This window comes from Mustela nivalis (genome assembly GCF_964662115.1).
Source record: "Mustela nivalis genome assembly, chromosome: 16".
NCBI classification, from domain to species: domain Eukaryota; kingdom Metazoa; phylum Chordata; class Mammalia; order Carnivora; family Mustelidae; genus Mustela; species Mustela nivalis.
Window position 1 is genome coordinate 30,258,666 of NC_139035.1, and position 20,694 is coordinate 30,279,359.

A 20,694-nucleotide genomic window follows, 5' to 3' on the forward strand; every position below is an offset into this window, starting at 1 on the left:
GCTAAGTCCCTGCTCATGTCCCACGAGCAGGGGGCAACTGCTCCAGCATGTGCTCCAGGGGCAAGGCCTGGGTTTCTCCCCAAAGGGATTCTGGTGGAAGATGTACTGAGGTCTCCTACCGCCACCATCGTGTTTTCCTGATGACAAGTGAGGCTGAGCGTCTTTCCATGGTGATTTGCATATCCCCTCTTGTGAAATGTCCACTTTGCTATGGGACTGGTTATCTTCTCTTGTTTAGTTACAGGAGTTCCAGACATAAGGTGTTTGTGTGTTATATGGGCTATGGCATCTTGGGTCCTACAGCTCTTCACCCTGCAGTACAGTCTTTGATGGCCAAGAGGATGAGTGGCCGTGGCTCCTTCGTTGGTTTGTCTTATCTTCTGCTCTGTTTCTGGTCTTCCTGCTTCTTCCAGAATGACCTTCAGTGTGGGACAGAAAACTCGCTGCTTCCTGTCCTACAAAGCACAGCGTTACCTGGATCTCAGCTACCAACGGCAGAAAGGGCCTTTTTTTAACCAATGACAGATGTTTCTTCTTTTTCTCTCCCAAATAGACAAACTGAGAAAAGTTAATCTCTTTTTCATAGAAATTCACTGGGAACTTCCAGCAGGAAGTCACTGCTAGACACTAACTCCCAGCAGGAATCTTCCATGGCTCAGATGGGCTTACAGATGCAACAGAACACAGGGAATCATGAAAGGTGGTCTAACCAGGTCATGTAACCGAAGGTCCAGGCAGAAGTCTGTCCAGCAATTTCATCTGGACCCGTCTCTCACCACCTTCCATTTCCCTCTCCTCCATGTTAGCTTCACTGATTTATTCGTCAGACAGCCAGCAGTCAGTCCGGCCGGCATGCTACCTTCTAAGACACCCCATGGTAAGGCAAACACGTCTCTTCCCAAAACTCAGACAGAAGTCTTGACACTGAACCCCACCACCTGGCCTGGATCAAGTTCCCACGCTTAGAATGATGGGGGCAGAATCCTCGCCCACCACCCTCCACACCCAAAGGAAAGCTGCGTGCATCCCTGAAAGAGGCAGAGTGGTTGTGGGGCAGGTGCAAACGAAGTCATTGATGAACTGGAAATGTGTTAATAACTTGTGGGGAATGCTATGACTTGCCCACCCCGGGTCCATTCCTGCTACCTCTTCTTCCCAGCTGGTGGAATCTCAATTTTGTTTGCTTGGCAATGTGCCTGGTGTCAGGGCATAAATCACCACATCAAAATTAATAAACACATTCTCTTTTAACATATTATTCCATGGATGGGATCATAACAAGCTCTGGTCAATAAGTGAGAGAGAAAATCTGCTGTAACATATGGCTTGGGGAAAGATTTTCCTCTCTGAAAGTAAGAGGGTTTGTACAGAGAGCCCACGTGCTATCCTGGCCCACTCCCAGCACCTGCCTCTGGGCACAGTTGTATGGGGACGTGATGGCTAGAGCTGTTGCAGCCACCTTGTGAACTGAGAGGGGAAGGCCAGGAGAAGAGCAGAAACGCCAAACCAGAGCCCTAATGTCCTAGAGCTACTGACCCAGCTTCAGGATGGCCATCCCTTGGCTGCTGGTTAGGATAACCATCTGCACAAAGCAGACTGTCTTAGAGCTATACACATCCAAACTATTCCACTACACTCCACGGACACACAGGCAATTCTCCTCATGCAGCAGTGGCACACAAGGAACAAACAGGCTGTCAGTCAACCACCCTTTGCTGAGATCAAACTCTCTCTCATCAACCCATGGCATTCAAAGACAGGACTAAAAGAGGAAAAAGCCACAGATGCTCCTCCTGGCCCTGAATCTCTGTCACTCTTTCCCCTTCCTCTTATATGAAGTTGAGCCTTACAAAATTGATGCCATTCAACCCATTCTAACCTACAAACAAGGCAATTTCATGTGGTTCCACCTAATGCAACCTTGTAACAAGTAGGGATGCCCTGTGACTCTGCATTAACAAGTATAGGAGCAAAGACACTGTTCCCCTCCTTTCCCAGCCACGGTGGAAAAAGTTCTCCTAGTCATGGTGCAGAGGGGCTCTGACAGGTGCCACTGAGTCTGAGCAACCCTGGGAAGACAGCTTGCCGCTCATCAGCTGGGCGTGCAGCCCTGGGCTCTGGGCACTCAAGACTAACGATACCCAATAGAACTTCCCACTGTGACGCACATCTTCCATTCTGTGCCGGCCAGAAGAGGCGTCACTAGCCATGTGTGACTACTTGAGTCCCATGAGCACTTGAGCTGTGGCCTAGTATGAATGCAAAACTGAATTTTAATTGCATTTCATTTTAATTCCTTTCCATTTCCACTGCTGTACGCTGGCTTGTGGCAGTCATAGGGATAGTGCAGCTCTGGACTTGAATGACCGTCCCCACGGCCTCACTGAAATTGCAGCAACAGACCTTGAGGCTGTACCATCATTCCTGGTAAAAGCAACATCTTAGAGCAAATATGACCCAAGCTGCGGTGAGCGGAGGGCGTGATGACCAGGCTGAAGGCTGAGTGAGGTCTGGGTGGGGAGGCCCGAGTCAAGCGTGTGACGTTGCTGTGCTGTCTCTTGGTAGGGCTGGCACCTGCTACTGACCTGGGAATACTATACGGAAGCTGGAAAGCTGCCAAGCATCTTGGCTGATTTCGCCCCGGAAGCTGACCTTGGGGCAACCTAATATTGTCTCTCCAGTTTGGGCATCTACTGAAGGGTGAGGAGGAAGGCTGGTGGCCTTTTGGCTCGCAGTTTACCCACAAGCCTCCCAGCCTCCACTGGGTAGAACCAGCCCTGTCACCAGAAATGACAGTGCCTGGACCATCTGGGGCGCGCTTGCCAGCTCAGAGCGCTGCCCATTGCAGGACGGCTGGGACAGCGCTAAGAAGCTCAGCAACCAACCTAAGGCTCTAAATGTCTCCCGCCCCCCAGCCAGGCACTGCTGGAAGCCCCTCGGAGATGAGCAAAATGAGCAAGACAAGGTCCCTCCATGCATGCACTTTACCTTCACACGGTCCTAAGAGGGCTCTTTGAGAACAATCATTGGAACGATCCCACAAGGTCCAAGCCCGTTTTGAACAAGGCACCCTGGCAGCTTCCCACTGAAAACTAAGTGCTTTTGGAGAAGAGCTCAGTGTTCCAAGTAGTTTGGCCTACACCCCAGTCCCATGCAGCCCTTTCCACATGGGAATCTGTCCTGAGCTCTCATAGCAGGCTTTGGGGAATCCTGAGAGAAGCCACATGCACGCGTCATGGCTAAGACAGAGGACATGTTGCTGGGCCGGACCCAAGAGCCATGTGACCTGGAGAACACCCAGGGAGGCCGAGGAACTCCTGGAAGTCTCTTCATGATGAGAGCGCAGGACTCCAAATCTCACTTCTGCTCCCTCCAGATTCTTCAAGAAGTCATGCTTCTCAACTCCGATCTCAAGACTCCAGGGACAAACGTCTCCACGACATACATAAGACTGCCCGTTTGTCCTGGGAAGAGTCCTGAAAAAAGACACCATCAGAACGGATCCAGAAGTAGGATTATGGGACTGCCCGACCTGCAAATGAACCACTGTGACTTCTTGGTCAGTTCATTCACCCACTCAACCAACATTAGTGCTTAGTGCCCAGAAATACGCTAAGTATTCAGGGAGTACAGAAATTAAACATACACCTGGTTCCTGAACTTGGGAAGCTTTTACAGCAGCTAGATTATAGCTGCTGTAAAACCATAACACGGGAGGCCAGCACTAGGAACAAGGCACATGGGGCCGGGGGCACAGCTGTGTGCCGAGAAGAGGCTTGTGGGCAGAGGGTGTCAGAGAAGCTTCTCTAGGGAGAAGCAGCCTGAGCTGGGTCTTATAGATGCTCTGAAAATGGTATGGGTTTTTGGTTTTTTGTTGTTTGGTTGTTGTTGGTTTTTTTTAAGATCTTATTTATTTGAGAGAGAGAGAGCCCATGCATGTGTGAGTGAGAGGATGCACAAGTGGGAGAGGGGCAGAGGGAGACGCAGGCTTTCCACTGAGCAAGGAGCCCAATACCGGACTTGATCCCACAACCCTGGGATCATGACCTGAGCCAAAGGCAGATGCTTAACCAACCCAGAGGCCCCTAAAAACTGCATGGGTTTTTTTTTTTTAATTTTATTTATTTGTTTGACAGATCACAAATAGGCACAGAGGCAGGCAGAGAGAGAGAAAGGAGGAAGCAGGCTCCCCGCTGAGCAGGGAGCCCAAAAAACTGCATGGTTTTAACTCTCACAACACATCAGAACCACCTGCGTCCACTCCAGACCAGTTAAATAAGAACCTTTGAAGGTCAAGCCCAGGCCTTGGCCCAGGGTTTTCTAAAAGTTCCCAGGTGGTTCGAATGTGCAGCCAGGGCTGTGATCCACTGTTCCTCCAGCTCCAGTGAGAGGCAAGTGGGGAGTCCCTAAGCAGTTGCATTCTCAGGTCAACTTGCCACCAACACACAATCCAAGCTAAAACAACCAGCAAGATGTAGTTCATATTTGTTACAATGAACTAGAAATAGACACAGTAATGAAAGCAAAACCCAGCATAATTCAGCTATGGATGACTTATGTGGGGAAATATGGCAGAAATCAAATGAGTCCAGAAACATCAAGCCTTTTCCTCTGGAGCGGATGCATCGCAATTAGAGGTACTTCGGGGTTAACCCTGACCTGAGCCTCACGTCGGGAATTAAGGCAGCACAGAGGCTGAGAAAGAACCAGAAGCCCTGACCCATCTCCATACACACCACAAGCCCCCACTCTCTGCCCCAAGAGGAGAAGTGACAGTCACACACACCCCGCAACAAAACACCTGTTGTTTCATGGGAGGGACAGCAAAGAAGGAATGAAGAAAGGGGCACGATGAAGTACAGTGAGACGTTGAGAGAAGGATCTGCATGTAACCCAGCACAGTCCTCTAGTTTCTACCAGGCATCTTTCCAAAAATGGAATTTGCCCACCAGGGCGGCTGTGGATCATGCTGTTCCGCACCCCTGCTCCTGTGGTGAGGGCCCCCGCTCGAGTGCCTGAGGGAGAGCAGGACAACAGTGCCAGGGAAGATCTAGAAGAGCCAGGACCTCAGGCCTTTGTGGGGAGCTCCCTCCTGGACAGGTGTTGGTCACACTCAGGTCACCCGCCCCCAACCCTAGCTGCTAACGGGCCTCCAAAAGGTACTTCCTACCCTGCTAGCTTCTCGGCCTGCCTCAAGCCGAGTGTGTTCGGTGAACGCTTGTGGCTGGGCTCTGACTAGCCCGCTGCTCTTCTCGGCGACAGTGCCTGGTTGCAAATCACCCATTTGCCCATCTTAGTCCCTGTGCTAGGCCTCCTCCATCTCTAGTCGATATGAAATTTACCTTTCTGGGGCTTGTCGTCTGCCTTGCAGTGTTCTTGTGGGCCACATCCTATCAGGGAGTCAAAATGCCCTCTCAGTGACATAAACTCAGAGACTCTGAATAAAAACATCGGCTAAGCCTCCCTTAGTCCTTATTACTTGCAGTAAAGACACGAGCAGCATTCTCGGATCGGTGAGGACGATACCACTGACACGCACAAGGTTGTTCTGCTTTCTCTGTGTAAGTCACAAGCAAGAGCAAGCGATCAATGTCAGCAATGGTGCACATCCTCCAAGTCTGCAGGCTTCCACCCAAGCGCGTGTGGGACAGCGGGCTGGCTTCTAGCCCTCCCTCTCCCACTCACTTGGCCCTGGGCAGGGTGTTCCCTCCAGGTGAAATGAGGCTCGTTCTCTCACCCTGCCTGGGTCGCCCAGTTACCACAGCAACTGCATGAGACAGACTGGGTCCGGGGACAGGCACCAGGTCCCTTGTGCAGCCTTATCCATAAATGTTTGTTAAAGTACCCACTGCAGCCAGAGGGCTGGGAAAGGCACTGGGCATTGTGCAGCACAGACCTCCCAGCTGTAGAGGGCACGGCAGTCGCCGGCCACCTCTGGGAGAGCCACCTCTGGGAGGGCACAGGTGGCCATGGCAGCCTCCTCGAGGGCAAATGCGTTTGCTTCCATCACAGGTGCACACCTCCCTCCAGCTTACAGGTGATGACAGAGGGCCATCATCATGCCCAGCAGCCTGCGATGAGAGTTCTGTAGTCCCTCAGCCCTTCCCAAGCCACCAGCGGCCCCACCGCAAGCAGTCAAGTCTGCTTCACTGGGGTGCCAGGATTTCTCCTTTGCAAACATTTGCTCCAAAACAGAAAACCAAGAACACACCTCCCATCAGAGAGACGTGCCCTAGCCACTGAGCTACCAAATGCCAACCCAGGGAGATGAGTAAATCCTCGGGGGGCTGACAAGAGCCCCACCCCAGCTTCATAGAAGCTCAGGGTCCAACTCCATGCACCCTAGTTTATGGGACAACTCAGCTAATAAGCTCCCAGCCTGTGGGCCCCCGCACACCCCCATAGGCTAACACCCTGAGAACCAGGTATTCCTCCCCAGGAGCTCGGGTCTTTGGGGTCCTTAGGGTCTGTGGGGATAAAACTCCGTCAGCTTAAGAGAGCTATGAGGACTGAGGGAAGTCACTGAGATGCACACACATGATGCCTGCCCCACATCTGTCCATCACAGTCGGCAGGTGCAGCAGCTCTGGACCCCACATGGACTTCTGCCGTGGAAACAAGCCAGGCCGGGGGAGTGGAGAGAGTCATCGTGTTGCACAGCCGTGTCTCCTAAAAAACACAGAGGGGGCCCTGGACGGCCCCGCGAGGAGAAGACATGTCATCATAGCACTGTGGAGAGACAGAACCAGCAGGGACGTGTGGCGGTGGCAGAGGGTAGGCAAGCGGGCCGCAAGGTCCCCGGTTGGTGCAACCATGCTCTGTCTGTGGCAGGTGTCACACAGCCCATCAGCTTCTGCTGCACAGGACCATGCTGCCATCCACGTGCCCAGGGACAGCTGTGGAGACAGGGCCGGGAGGCCCCACTCTCTGGGGTCGGGGGAGGGCTTGCACCCACCCAACCCTAAAGGCAGAAAGCCCAGGACTCTTCCTGGTGGCACCGTGGCTGTGAGGTAAGAATTTGCCGTCTGTGGCACTGAGCTGAGCTCTGAAAAGCAGCAGTGAAGAGGATGCCACGGGTGCCCTTGAAGGGCACCATCTTGTAGAAGGAACCATGGATGTGGCCACAGGGTGGTAGGGTTTATAACTGAATATGAAGCTGGAGAGATAAAGCAAGGTTGGACCATGAAGGGCTTGGTGTGCCAACCCAAAGTGCCTGCATCGTATGTCTATGTTTGTGACCTCTCGATCTGGGGGGCAGCAAGAGTTGATCCAGAGGGCGAAGGAGGAAAATACTAAAGTTTCCATATGCAGGTATCTCCCTGCTTTTTAGAAGTTCACTATAAGCCGCTTTGCTGTTGCAGAGGACCTCCATTAGTACCTGTTCTTGCTAACTAAAAGACATCCAAAGAGGATTTTCACCTTTATGAAAAAAGTAAGAATGTAAATCGTGTTCGGCATCCCTTTTGCAGTGAGCTGCTACAGGGGCAGCACCCAGAGCAGTGAGAGGGGGCCCCCAGCTCCTTCCCCAGGACCCACACTCAGCATCAGGCCACCAGAGCTGTGGACTGCGTCTCTGACAATCAATTTGTTTTGTGCGTCCATCAGCCAGATGTGTCAGAAAAGCCTAACACAGGTTATTTTTCAGGTCTGGGAATGCTAAAAAAAAAAAAAATTTCCCTGTAAATTGATGCTAATTGCTTCTTCTCTGTGCCATTTCAGCTTCCGGAAGTTTTCACACTCCACTTTCTGATATTGGGGGAAACCTGCAGTTATTTTTGTATAATGAGACACAAAATAAATCAAGCTCTCTTAATATTTGCTACAGGCAGTGCCTTCACCTGGTGCATGCATCAGCAATCCATTGTTGAGGCGTTGAGGGATCGGACCTCAGGTGACAGTGGTGACTTCTTCCCTGGGCTCTCCCTCCACACAGTGTGACCTACAACAGATGAGCCTTTGTAAATGAAATTGCAGAGCAGATCTAGATGTTCACTAAACTAACCACCCAAAAAATGGGCAAAAGACTGAAAATTTTTTCTAAAAGTAAACCATAGGTTATATAATAATGTAAGACAAAGTGAACAAGAAAAGCAGTCGTGGTGGGCGCTCAGTCAGCCACATCGTCAGAGAAACAGCGATAATATAATCAGATTTCACACGTCACCCGGAAAGTGTCCAAATTATCAAGACTATCTGAAATGCATCTTTACATCCGGTGTTGGGAATGAGAAACTGAATCTGAGCATCAGCGGCGCCTCAGATATTAGCTGACGACAGTAATGAAACTGTTGCAATTAACAAGACATCTGAAAGTACGGTTCACGTCATCTTCACCTTGTGTTTTCTGAATTTTTATGCATTCCTCATAACGAGCATAACGTACTGGCACCGTAACGTGTGTATGAAATTACACATGAACGAGCACACAGCTGCTGGCGGCCACACTCCGCACTCCCACCGCCGTGGGAGCCACTGCTCTGAGTGCTCAGAGCTGGCCCGGGGGCCCCATCTGGACCCCGTGCTTCCTGAGACTCTGTGGCTTTCATGGCCCTCCACAGAGCAAACCCTTCCAGAGGGAGGCCAAGCATGGCTGCCCTCATGGCTGAGTCAGAGACCACCCGAGCCCCGAAGACCTCCAGGCCGGACTAGACTCTCCCTGGCCACGGCCACGGGCCCAGAAGGAAACATGCCCTGCTGAATTCCACACTGCACTGCCTGGCCGCAGGGCTCTGACCTCAGCCCCCCCAGGAACCCCAACCACCTCAGGGCAGCTTTTGGTATCGGCTTCCAGAAGGAGGGAGTGGGGTTGGTCTGTCTAACCATGAGCTGGGAATCCAACTGTGACTGCGGAAACGACCAGATCCCCGGAAAGAGAGTGAGGAACAGTCTGAGCCCCTGAGGCTCAGCCAGGCTCCGGCTTCCACCACAAGTGTGCGGGTTTGGCGCCCCCTGCTGTCCCCTTCCTGCCTGTGTCTGCGTCCTGGGTCCTCTGTGTCTCCGTGTTCTGTGTCCAGTATTTCCCATGTTCTGCCAGAGACAGACGTCCCAATCATGGTGGGTTGTTCGGGAGGTGGGGGAGGGGGGAGGGGGAACTGCAAACTGAGCATTTAGCAGTGGAATGAGGGCACAACATTGCAAAAATGCCCCCAAATCATCAGCCACGTCACATCCAAGATTTAAGAGCATAGAGGGCACTAAGGTGGTTCCGCGCCCCTCCCTCCCTGCGACACTGGGTTACTATGCGGCTCGAAGAGAGGCTGGTGAGTGTCCTTGGCTCGACTGTCCCCTTGCCGCCCCAGGTGTGCTGGCCCTTGCATCGGTCTGCACTGAGGTGGGAGTGGGGCTCGAGCATTTCGATCTTTCCAGAACAACTACTTAGCTTCTACAGTGAGCCAGGAGGCATTGTCAACAATACAGAGGGTATTTAATACAGGCTGGGGTAGGTGCCCTGCTCTCAAAGGGCTTTCCACCCTTTTCCAAAAGGGTGAAAAATGGTTGAATCATACCAATTCCTTTATTGACCCAACCCTTTTAGCCTTATCTCCAATGGCAACAGTGAAGTAGACTAACCTACGTCAGATTATAGTGGGGAAACTGAGGCTCGGAGGCCAGAAGACCCAGCCGAGAGGTGGCGAGGTCCACCTGACCCCAGACTCTATGCTCTGTGCACCCATGTCCTTCTGTTCTGTTGTACGCAGGGGTAGCAGCAGCCACCTGTGGCTGCACGTAGGCACATATCCATGACAGTTAGGCACATATCCATGACACCTCGGCGGCTACAGGAAGGTAAGCAGCAGGATGGGGGGGACATACAAATATTTTCTTTCCTTTATTTTAAAAAACTTTTGGGTCATGTGGGTGGCTCAGGCGGTGAAGCCTCTGCCTTCGGCTCAAGTCATGGTCCTGGGGTCCTGAGATTGAGCCCCGCATCGAGCTCCTTGCTCCATGGGGAGTCTGCTTCTCTCTCTCCCTGTGCTGCTCCCCCTGCTTGTGCTCTCTCTCTCTCTCAATTAAATAAAAAAAATCTTTTAAAAAAATGTTAAAAAACAAAGTTTTAAAGCCACATGTAACTCATGAGACATTGTTAAATAAAAATATTTTCAAATGCTTAAAAATTAATTATATTCAATTAATACAATTAATTAAATTTAATTAAAATTAATTAACCATTCTGGTTGGGGGTACATGGCTGTTCAGCTCCACATTCTCCAGACAGCTCCAGATTTTTTTTAATGTTTTCTAGGGGAGCCTGGGTGGCTCAGTGGCTTAAAGCCTCTGCCTTCGGCTCAGGTCATGATCCCAGGGACCTGGGATCAAGCCCTGCATCGGGCTTTCCAGTCAGCAGGGAGCCTGCTTCCTCCTCTCTCTCTCTCTCTACCTGCCTCTCTGCCTACTTGTGATCTCTGTCTGTCAAATAAATAAATAAATAAATAAATAAATAAATAAATGTTTTAAAAATAATAATAATAAAATGAAATAATAAAAGTGTTTCCTAACTAATATTTTTAAAGAAGAAGGAAAAGAAACTGAAAGGAAGTAAGTATCCTCTGAGAATCCAAATTTGAAATCATGGACCTAGTCTATCCGCTTAGCAATCATGCGTGAGTGTGATTCTAAAGACCGAGGCTCGGTCCTCATGGAGAAAACCCAGCTGTATACACAGGGCTTTCACCTGGGGACCTCTGGGCATGTTGCAAACAGGAATTAATTGCTCCTCCTGTCACCTCCTGAAAGAGGAGTGCTTCACACACTGTTAAATCGCGTCTGGGGAAGGCACAGCGTGGATGGGGACTGGAGGCCCTGGGCAGAACTACAGCTGTGACCATGACCTTGTCCCCCCACCACCCCCCGCGCTGAGATGTGCCACACCTTTAATGGGCAGCTCCTGCAAAGAACAGCCTCCTGTCTTCACACGAAGCCCCATCTGAAAATATCCTTCCACATATAAATAGAGCTCTTTTTCAGGGACAACCCAAACCACATCCTCTGGCTTTTATTTTACATAATCAGCCAGGATTTTCCAAGCTCTGGGCCTCCTTCCCTGGGTCCCCTCCCCTCAGCAGACGGGGCCCGGGAGGAGCAGGGACACCTGTCAGCAGCAGCTCCAGAACTCCCCAGACTATGGGGTCCTGACACCCAACTCCTCCACTGCAACACTCCCTGCCCACCTGCCTCTCAAGGCACCTGGGGCCAGCGACCGGAAGAGACTCTAACAGGGTTCTCCTTGGTCATCCCCCTCACTCCCTGGCCTCCCTCCAGACTGATTGATTGCCTTCTGCAGTAACAGAACATAGATCTGACCACTACCTCCCCAAAAACTATGCCTCCCCACCTGCTGGAGGTGGGTCGCCTACACATAGCAGCCTGGCCCCCACGAGCCTCCAGCCTGCCCTCCCTTGTCCCCCTTCTCAGAAGCAGGGCACACCATGGGGCACTTCCTGGAAGAGCACCTGCAGACTCCCCGAGGCCAGTCCAGGGAAGGAGTCCTGAGCTCGGCTAAGTTACTTTACAACGGATTCAATATACTATCTATACATACATATCCTGCTTTTCAAAAGTTTGTTTAGGCACTTTGCTTCTACGAAAGACCTACATTAGTACCTGTTCTTGCCAAACAGAAGATATCCAAAGAGGAATTTTGTGTTTACAATGAAATGCTTAAAGTGAAAATCGTGTTCAGTGTGTCCATTCTGCAGCGAGCTGTTACGGGGGCAGTGCCCAGAGCAGCAAGAGGAGCCCCCCAGCTCCATCTCTGGAACCCACACTCAGCATCTCAGCGTCAGGCCACTGGAGCTGTGGACTGTGTCTCTGAGCATCAATTTATTGTCGGTGGCCATTAGCCAGATCCTAAGGTATCAGAAAAGCCTAGGGCAGGTTTTCTTGGGTCTGGGAATGCCCAATTATTTTCTCTTTATTATTATTATTATTTTGTTTGACAGAGAGAAAGCATGAGCAGGGGGAGAGGGGGAAGCAGGCTCCCTGCTGAGTGGGGTGCCCAATATGGGACTCGGTCCCAAGCCAAAGGCAGACGCTTTACCATCTGAGCCACTCAGGCGTCCCCAAATATTTTCCCTATAAATGAAAGGTAACTGCTTCTTGAATTTACACCTCTTGAGCTTCCAGAAGCTTCCAGAGGAATGCTCCACTTTCAGATATCAGGGAAAGCCTGCCTCCGCGGCAGAAATGGCAGGTGGACTGAAGCCACGCTTTATAGAGGATGCTGAAGTAAGGGTGTATTTGTATATTTGATACCATTAGTAATGGGAGTCATTGACGCTTGACGAGGAGAGCCATCTGATCCAAGCTGTACTTGGGAAACTGAACGGGCCCTGTGTGTCCAGCGGGTCCGAGCAGGGAGACATAGGAACTGAGAGCACCCAGAGGCGGAGTCCCTGCCTCACGCAGAGCCCCCGCAGGGAGTGTCCTGAGTGGCCCACAGCCCACTTCACAGAGCACCAGACACTTCCTGATCCTCATGCTAAGAACCTCAGGGATTAAGACAGACATGGACACAGCACAAGACTCAACTGCACGAGCACCAGCTCCTCTGTCTTTGCTGGGAAACCCCGTGCCTTCCAGGGCCAGAAGCTTCCAAAGCACCCCCACCCCACCCCACCAAGGCTGAGCCAGTGCCATCTCACCAGTGTGCACTGGCCCGTGTCTGGCTTTAATGACCATTGTCTAAAAGAAACATATCCGGAGAACTGGACAGGAAGGAAAAGCTTGTGTTTGGGGGGAAAGGGAGGAGGATGTGTTTTATCTCAAACCATCTAGCTTCTATTTAATAAAACCCTCCATTGCCAAAGGCATGTCAGGCCACAATTCTCACAATGCTCACACAGAACAGAAAACCACGGCCTGAAATGGAAATGCCTCTCAGTTGTTGTTCTGGCATGGCAGATGGCCCTCTCCTGACATTCAGGGAAACAGACTTTGCTTCCAGAGAAAAAAGCCTATAAAACATTGGGCAGCATATGCGGAAATGCCTAACCCTGGCCACTGGCATCAAGCATGTCTGTGGCACATGAAGGGCATTCCCGAACAGGGACCAGTGTCGTTCATGGCATCCTTATCACAGGGCACTGCACAGAGCAAATGCCTTCCAAAGATGAGCGCACATATAACCAGTCGGATGAAATATCTTAGTCCCTGGTATAAATATGAATGGGTCCCTCACACTGGGAAGCCTACAAGCTTCTGCAATTCAGCAGGAAGCCAAGTAGGAAATAAGATGCCAGGTACTCATTTCTTACAGAGAATGGATGGAGGTGAGTTTTGGTATACCACAGTATGCTGTGGTATGCTATAGTACATGTGTTATGCTGTAGTATGATGTGGTACACTATAGTACGCTGAGATATATTGTGCTATACTGTGTTATGTTGTGGTATGCTGTATATACTGTGGTATACTGGGCTATTGTGTGGTATATTGTGCTATGTTATGGCATAATATAGTATGTTGACATATACTGTGCTATGCTGTGGTATACTCTGGTATACTATCATACACTGTGGTATGCTGTGCTATACTATAGTGTGCTATGGTATACTGCAATATACTCTGGCATATTGTGCTATGCTGTGGTATGCTGTAGCATGCTGTGGTACACTGTAGTATACTGAGGCATATTGTGCTATGCTGTGCTATACTGTGGTATGTTGTGATAGATCATGTTATGTCGTGATATGCTGTGCCATATACTGTAGTATACCATGGTATACTGCAATATGCTGTGGTATACTGTGCTATGCTGTAGTATGCTGTGGTATACTGTGCTATACTGTGCTATACTGTAGTATACTGTGCTAAACTGTGGTATGTTGTGATATATTGTGTTGTGTTGTGTTGTGTTGTGGTATGCTATAACTATTGTGGTATACTGGGCTATGCTGTGGTATATTGTGCTATGCTGTGGTATGCTATGGCATATTGTGCTGTGCTGTGGTATACTGTGGTATACTATAGTATACTGTGGTATGCTGTGTATATTGTGTTATACTATGGTATACTATGATATGCTATGGTACACTGTGGTATCTGTGGTATATGCTGTGGTACACTACAGTATACTGAAGTATATTGTGCTATATGTTGTGACAGATTGTGTTATGTTGTGGTATGCTGTATATACTGTGGTATACTGTGACATATTTTGCTATGCTGTGGTATACTATAGTATACAACATGCACCATGCTGTGCTGTGTTATACTGTGGTATACTATTGTATACTGTGGAATGCTGTGCTATACTGTAGTATACTGTGATATGCTTTGGCATACTGTGCTATGCTGTGGTATACCACGGTATCTGTGGTATACCATGCTATGCTGGAGTATGCTGGAGTATGCTGGAGTATGCTGTGCTATACTGTAGTATCCTGAGATATACTGTGCTATGTTGTGGTATACTATGCTGTGCTGTGGTATGCCATGATATGCAGTAGTATACTATAGTATGCTGTGGTATACTGGAATATACTGTGCTGTGCTGTGTTATCCTATGGTATACCCAAAGCCTTGGTTTAATGATGGGCTCTAGTGGACAAGTCAGCCTGTAGTATCTCACATTATGGGGATAGATATATATATATACACACATAGCACATATATATATACACACATATATATGTGTGTGTGTGTGTGTATATATATATATATATACACACATGAAAGATTCTAGATATATATGCATATTTAGCTAACACTTATCCAGAATTTCTCACATGTTGGGCATTATCTTAATCACTTTTAAGATATGAATTCATTTAATTTAATGCTCATAAAAAAACCAAAAGACAGTGAGTATTATGATCCTCATTTACAGAGGAAAAAACTGAGGCACAGAAAGGGTGCCCAACCTGCCCAGGGTCACAATGCCATGAAGTGACAGAGTCGGCACTTGAACCCAACCTGTCTGGACCCGTGTTCTGTGAGAACCCCTGGCCTCATACACACCTCTTTTCTGGGTTTCTACAATTCCGATCGATTCTATCTGGAGTGAGAAACACTTGATGTTCTGAGAACTGGAGCATGCATGGTTTTATGAACAAGAGTACTTCTCACGTAGATGTTGAGCATTACCATGCAATCATCTTCTCCCTAGTCCTGCTGGCCTAGCCTGATGGCTGAACATCCAAGAAAGGGTCTGATGTAAAAACAACTCTGTCCATGCCCCAAGGCTGGCCGCTAAACACAGGAGCTTGCCGTCTCCCCTTGGGACCCCACATTCCTCCCAAAGGGCTAACTGGGGTTTGACTTCAAGGAAGACCTCAGACAGAAAGGTGAGGCAGAGCAAGGCTGATCCAACCCCACAGCCAGTGCTCACTAGGAACACAGACCCTAACACCAGGCCCACAAGCAAGTGGCAGGACGCTGGCTGCCACAGGCCCTTTGCTCTGGAGCAGGAAGAGGTGTTGCCAGGAGAGCCAAGCTGGAAGCGGAAGGAGTGGAGACAGTACAGATGGAATGTGCTAGTCGTGGAGCTCTGCCCACGGCCCTTCACATTCCACTGCTGTTGCGCAAGGAGCAGAGGCCCTGTGTGCTGTGAGCACATGTGTGGGTGATGGGCACGCGGCCCTTGGCCTGGTGACCCACAGCAGCGCCACTCACCGCTGAGTTTTGTCGAATGCCCTCTGTCACTGGGGAGTTTCATTCCTGAGACATGTGCTAGGCCCAAAAGAGTCCTTCCTAAAAAGTTCGCTAGAGCTCAAAATTCCATGAACCAAGATTACTTAAACTAAGGAAACTGCCCGGGGACCAAGGACATCAAAGTTTCTCTAATGGTCATAGGAGGGGGCGTGGGGAGGGGCCTGCAAGCCAGCCGGTTCATGAGAAATCACCGACCTTCTAGTGCCACGGGGAGCCAAGTACTACTTCCAGCTCAAGCTCTGGGCCTGCTCCAAGTACTCTGCTCCTCCAGATTTTTTATAATCAGTGGACGGTTTGCCAAGTTCGTGAACACCCAGAGTTTCCACGGTATGGATATAACTGGTAAATAAGATTCAGGTTTCGCATTTGTCGTGCCAAGACTGGGACCAACAGGCACAGATGATGGAAATGAAACACAGCGAGGGCCCCAGCGTCAGTCCGGCAGCTGCATACCCTGGATCACATCACTCAGCCCCTCTGAGCCCTTGTTTCCTTATTGGTAAAATGGGGAGAGTGACGCCTGCCCCAGGAACTTGATGTCCTCGCAAAGTTAACGAGGTACCACAAGACAGTGCAGGACACCACACCAGCTACATAGGTGGTGCCTCTGTGCCCCGGGAACTCAGACAAACAACAGGATTGGTTGTGCACGAGCATCAGCCCACGAAATTCGGTTACGATCTAACCACGGTGTTGGGGAGGGCTACCAAGGTATTTATTGATCATGCGACACATGTATGTCATGATGGGTGATGTGGCGAGAAGGCAGAAGACACAGCCTGCTTTTACAGAGCTAACTCTCAGGACCAGGAAGAAGAAGGCTCCTTCTTGACAAAATGGACATCTTGACAAACCTCAGCTGAGCAGGTTCAAGGCGCCAAGCATGCTGACCACTTCAGGTGCAGGGTCTCCTCGGATGCTCTTAACGACCCCCAGAAGTACTTTCCAGGTTTGGGCCTCGAACTTGAGCAGTCTGGATCTATGAACACTGGCGTGCACGGGCTAGTCATAGCACTGTCTTGAGACAAAGATGGAAGTGTAGTCGGACCAGTGACCCAGACTTCTCGGTGGAGGGGAGGGTGAGCTGGGTCCCAGAGGCAAAGTGGAATTTGGACTGGCAGGTGCCGAGGTCGGCGGATATGTGGCCATGGTGGGTTTTGAACCCAGATCTAACTCTGGAAGGCATCATCAACCAGAGTCCTCGAAGTGGGGCAAGGATTGCTTCCATTTCGTAGATGCAGACACGGAGTCTGAAAGAGAACAAGTAACTGAGTTAAGTCTGCTCCACTCATGAGCCAGCCAGGCTTTGGGACGTCTACGCCACCCCCCCCCCGCCCCCGCACACACACACCCTTTCTTCTCCTGTGACCCCATGCAACCTGGGGAGTGTCCTCCGGCCTTGCCAGCCCAAGGAGCATGGGGCCCCGAGCCCCACCCCAGGGGCTGGTGGCCGCAGCCCAGGCCACGTTCATGCCTGCTGGGCTGGGCCTATTCCTTGACTGGCACTCCCTCCAGAGCCGCTGCCAGAGGGCCGGGCCTGCTTTCCTATCTCCTCGGCCGCAGCTGTGTTCTCAACAGTGAGAGTCACTCCAGCTCCCCTTATGAATCCCGGGCTCCCTGCGCAGCCACCAGGGTTGTGCAAGGATGAGATTAGGTGGGCGGGCCAGCCCCTGGACCCAGGACAGCCTGCCCATGGTGGGAACCAGGGGACAAAGGTGGGGACTCAGAGACAGGGGTCAAGAAGAAAGAAATACGGGAGGAAAAGACAGAGGGCCAGAGAATCAGCACGGGCTTTCCAGCCCCCGTGGGATCCTGGTCCCAGAGCCTGCTTAAGGGAAGTTACCCTTAACCATTCAAAAGTCCGTCACAGACAGAAGTTGGCCCCTGTGGACCAAGGGGTGTACTGGTGTTTCACCCAAACTCAAGGCGGTCCTCTTGCACAGTCCCTCCCCAGGGTGCTGGCTCCACCCCTGCAGAGCCTTCCCAGGGGCCTAGGTGGGCTCCTGGCTCCTGGCTCCCCAGGGAGCAGCCCACCCCACCCCACGCCGCCTCTTCCCCCACCCTCTGAGGTTCCTACTGAGCCTTCTCCACCCGCTCCTGTCTCTCTGGCTCTGTTCCTTCCTAGCCCTTCCCATGGTTCTTAAATCCACCGCTTCCTTTCGGTGGTTAGAGAAGGGATAAAAGCTTCCCTTTTCTGTCTGCCAGTGTTTAAATTCCTTCTGAAAACATCTAGAAAAGACTTATGTAAAAGGGGAACAGCCTTTTCCTACTGATGGCTCCAGTAGAACTTAGTAGGGAGTACAGGCGGATGCGGAGGTGCCCAGCTTTGCGGGTGCCTTCCAGCCCCCCAGCTCTTGGTGCTGGGGCTGCACCCCCTCCCCACGGCCACCTAGACCAGGAGTGAGGCTCTGCCCTCCTCACCCCCAAAGCCCAGACTCCGCAGAAGCAGGCAAAGTGGGGTTGGGCTCTGCTGTTTTCAGGGAGCCAGGCTCTCTGCTCCAAAGGAGGCCCCTCTCCCTGCTCCACAGCATCCACATGGGCCTTCTATAAGGAGCAACTCTCCACGGCCTTCTCAGAGATCTCTTCTGGCCAGCCGAGTAGCCCTCACTTCATCTCTACACGCGTGTCCATTCAGGAGCGCTGGCAGAACAGCCTGATTCCCGTTTCCGAGGACCCCAAGAGACAAGGGCCTCAGTCTCTGGGTGCACACTCAGCAGCACTCCTGGGCCTAGCCCACAGCAGCAACCTGGAGGAGACCCTTCCCCTGCAAACCACCCTTGTAGTCTCTTGGGGAGCGCCACGCTTCTCTGCACCCCAAACCCCTTTCTCCCCACCGCTCACTTCGGTGGGACTCAGCTTCCAGGGAAATATCTCTTGGCCCACAAGTCTCGGAACACAACATGGTTGTGTACTGTGGCTCCAGAAAAATCTCAGTTCAAGTCTAGAGTACCACCTGGGGACCGCATGGCCAGACTGAACGAGATTAGGTAGAACTTTGTGTGAAGAGATCGTAACAAAGAACTGCAGATTCAGAAAGCCCAGTAATGATGCCATCACTACTCACAACCATTTATTCAACACTCACACTAAGCACACTACGAATCCCCACACCTCAAGGTTCTTCCTGCTGAATTAAGGACTCAGAAAAATAAATAACCAGATATAAAGCTATGTAATAGTAAGAAATAGATGCACGTATATCGGTCTCTGCCGCCTTCCTACTTACATTTTGTCTTTGACCCCAGTTCTTGACATGGAGCTCCTCAGTCCTTCGGAATTTCCTGGGTTATAGGAACCTCTTTTGTTCTAATGAGGTGACTCTAGAGGGGCTCCTGGGGTTGGCAGGGGGCACCAGAAAGTCTAAGCCATGCTTAAAACCTCAGGACTTCCAGCCCCACCCCCGCTCTCGGGGGAGGGGTGAGGTGCTGGAGAATAAATGATTGATGTCCCCAACGTGTCGAAGCCACCATGAAAATCCCTGGAGTGCAGAGTTCTGAGAGCTTGTGGGCTGATGAGCACAAGTGTGTGCCAGGAGGGCGGTGCAGCCCAGCTCCAGACAGACAGACAGATGCTGCTATGCTGGGGACCCTTCTGGACCTCGCCTTATGCGCCTCTTCCTCCATATCCTTTATCATAGACTGATAGATGTAAGTAAGTGTTTCTCTGAATCCTGTGAACCATTTTATCAAATTATGAACCAGGGAGGGAGTCATGGGAACCCCAGTTTATAGCCAGTTGGTCAGAAGTACAGATGACAGCCTGGGACTTGTGACAGGCCTCTGACATGGGACCGTCTCGTGGGACGGAGCCCTTAACCTGTGGGATCTGACACCAGCCCCAGGTTGGTGGTGTTGGACCTGAATCAAATTGTGGGACACTCCGCGGGTGTCAGAGGACTGACACCCATGGTAAGGGGAAGAAAGCACACATCATTGAGAGTGCTGAGTGTGACAATATGAGAAAATGGAGCGTTTTTCCTCGATAAATGAAGAATGAACAAACGCTGTCACACATGAGACGGACTTATGTCCATATGACCCATCTGTAAGAGAATTAGTGAATTGAAATATAGATCTGAAGAAACCATTCAGAATGGGTGTACATACAAAACATGGTAAGTTAAGATGCAAGTAGAAAAGAATAGCAAGAGAGTAGAAAAGATTTTCCAAGAGAAATTACAGAAGAAAAAAACAGAGATCATGCAGAGAGACAATGTTGGAAGAGACAGTGGCTGAAAATATTCCAGCACTGACATGAGAAGTTAAACTATTTCTTAATGAAAATATATTAAGGAACTGAATTTCAGAAACAAAATTATCAAAATTTTGCAAGCAACTCACATGATTAAATCTTCTTGTGAAGGCAACAGCATTTGGTGCATGAATTACAGGGGGGGAACAGCAGAGACATGTACGTGGCAGGAGAGGTGCCACCCAGGCAAGGCCATGAGGCATGAGCAGGACTGTGGTCAGCGGGAACAGGCGGGGAACTCCAGGAAGCAGCAGGAGGCGGGCGTGGAATTGTGAAGGGTATAGGCAGAGTGTTCTGGGTGAACACATGCTGGATGCTTCCTTAGGTTTGAGCTCTCCTTCCTCCTCCCCCCAGCCCCGGTGGCCTCTTAGGTGCCCATTCAGTTCTGGGAAAACCCCTAACATGAAGATGAGGCTTGCAGCAGAGTGAAGATGGGTGAGGAGAGCTGGGGCAAGCGAATTCGAATTCTCTCTTTCTTTGGAGACATGAACAAAGAAGCACAAAGCCCAAGAGCTGTTGGCAACCACCCTGGGACCATGATCATCAGAGAGAAATAAACTTGAGTCCTTAAAGAAATTGCTAAGCTGCTGGATCAAGCCTTGCCTGAAGCTCACACTGATAGTGGACTTTTTTTTTTAAGAAGCAAATAAATCCCTGTTTTATATAAGCCAGTTTGAGCAAAGCTAATGAAATGACCTGAAATCACGTACAGCATGAATTGTGGGGGGATGGAGGGATGTTAACAACACTGAAACTAGAAGGGTATCAGAGGATTAAGCCACGAGTCTCTCC

At 50.5% G+C, this 20,694-nt stretch overlaps 1 long non-coding RNA gene across 12 annotated transcripts in view; it reads right to left on the minus strand.

Moving 5' to 3' along the window:
* LOC309850513 overlaps window positions 1-20,694 on the minus strand; it is an 86,550-nt gene that overhangs the window by 26,054 nt on the left and 39,802 nt on the right. For 4 of the 12 annotated variants that reach the window (XR_014304291.1, XR_014304292.1, XR_014304293.1 and 1 more), the window contains 4 exons: window positions 16,506-16,665; window positions 7,839-7,939; window positions 6,538-6,690; window positions 2,256-3,476 (listed from right to left, as the gene is read on the minus strand). This is a non-coding gene — a long non-coding RNA (uncharacterized lncRNA). Of the gene's footprint in view, window positions 1-2,255; window positions 3,477-6,537; window positions 6,691-7,838; window positions 7,940-16,505; window positions 16,670-18,877; window positions 19,192-20,694 lie in introns of those variants that run through there. The other 8 variants (XR_014304288.1, XR_014304289.1, XR_014304294.1 and 5 more) reach the window with 5 other exon arrangements.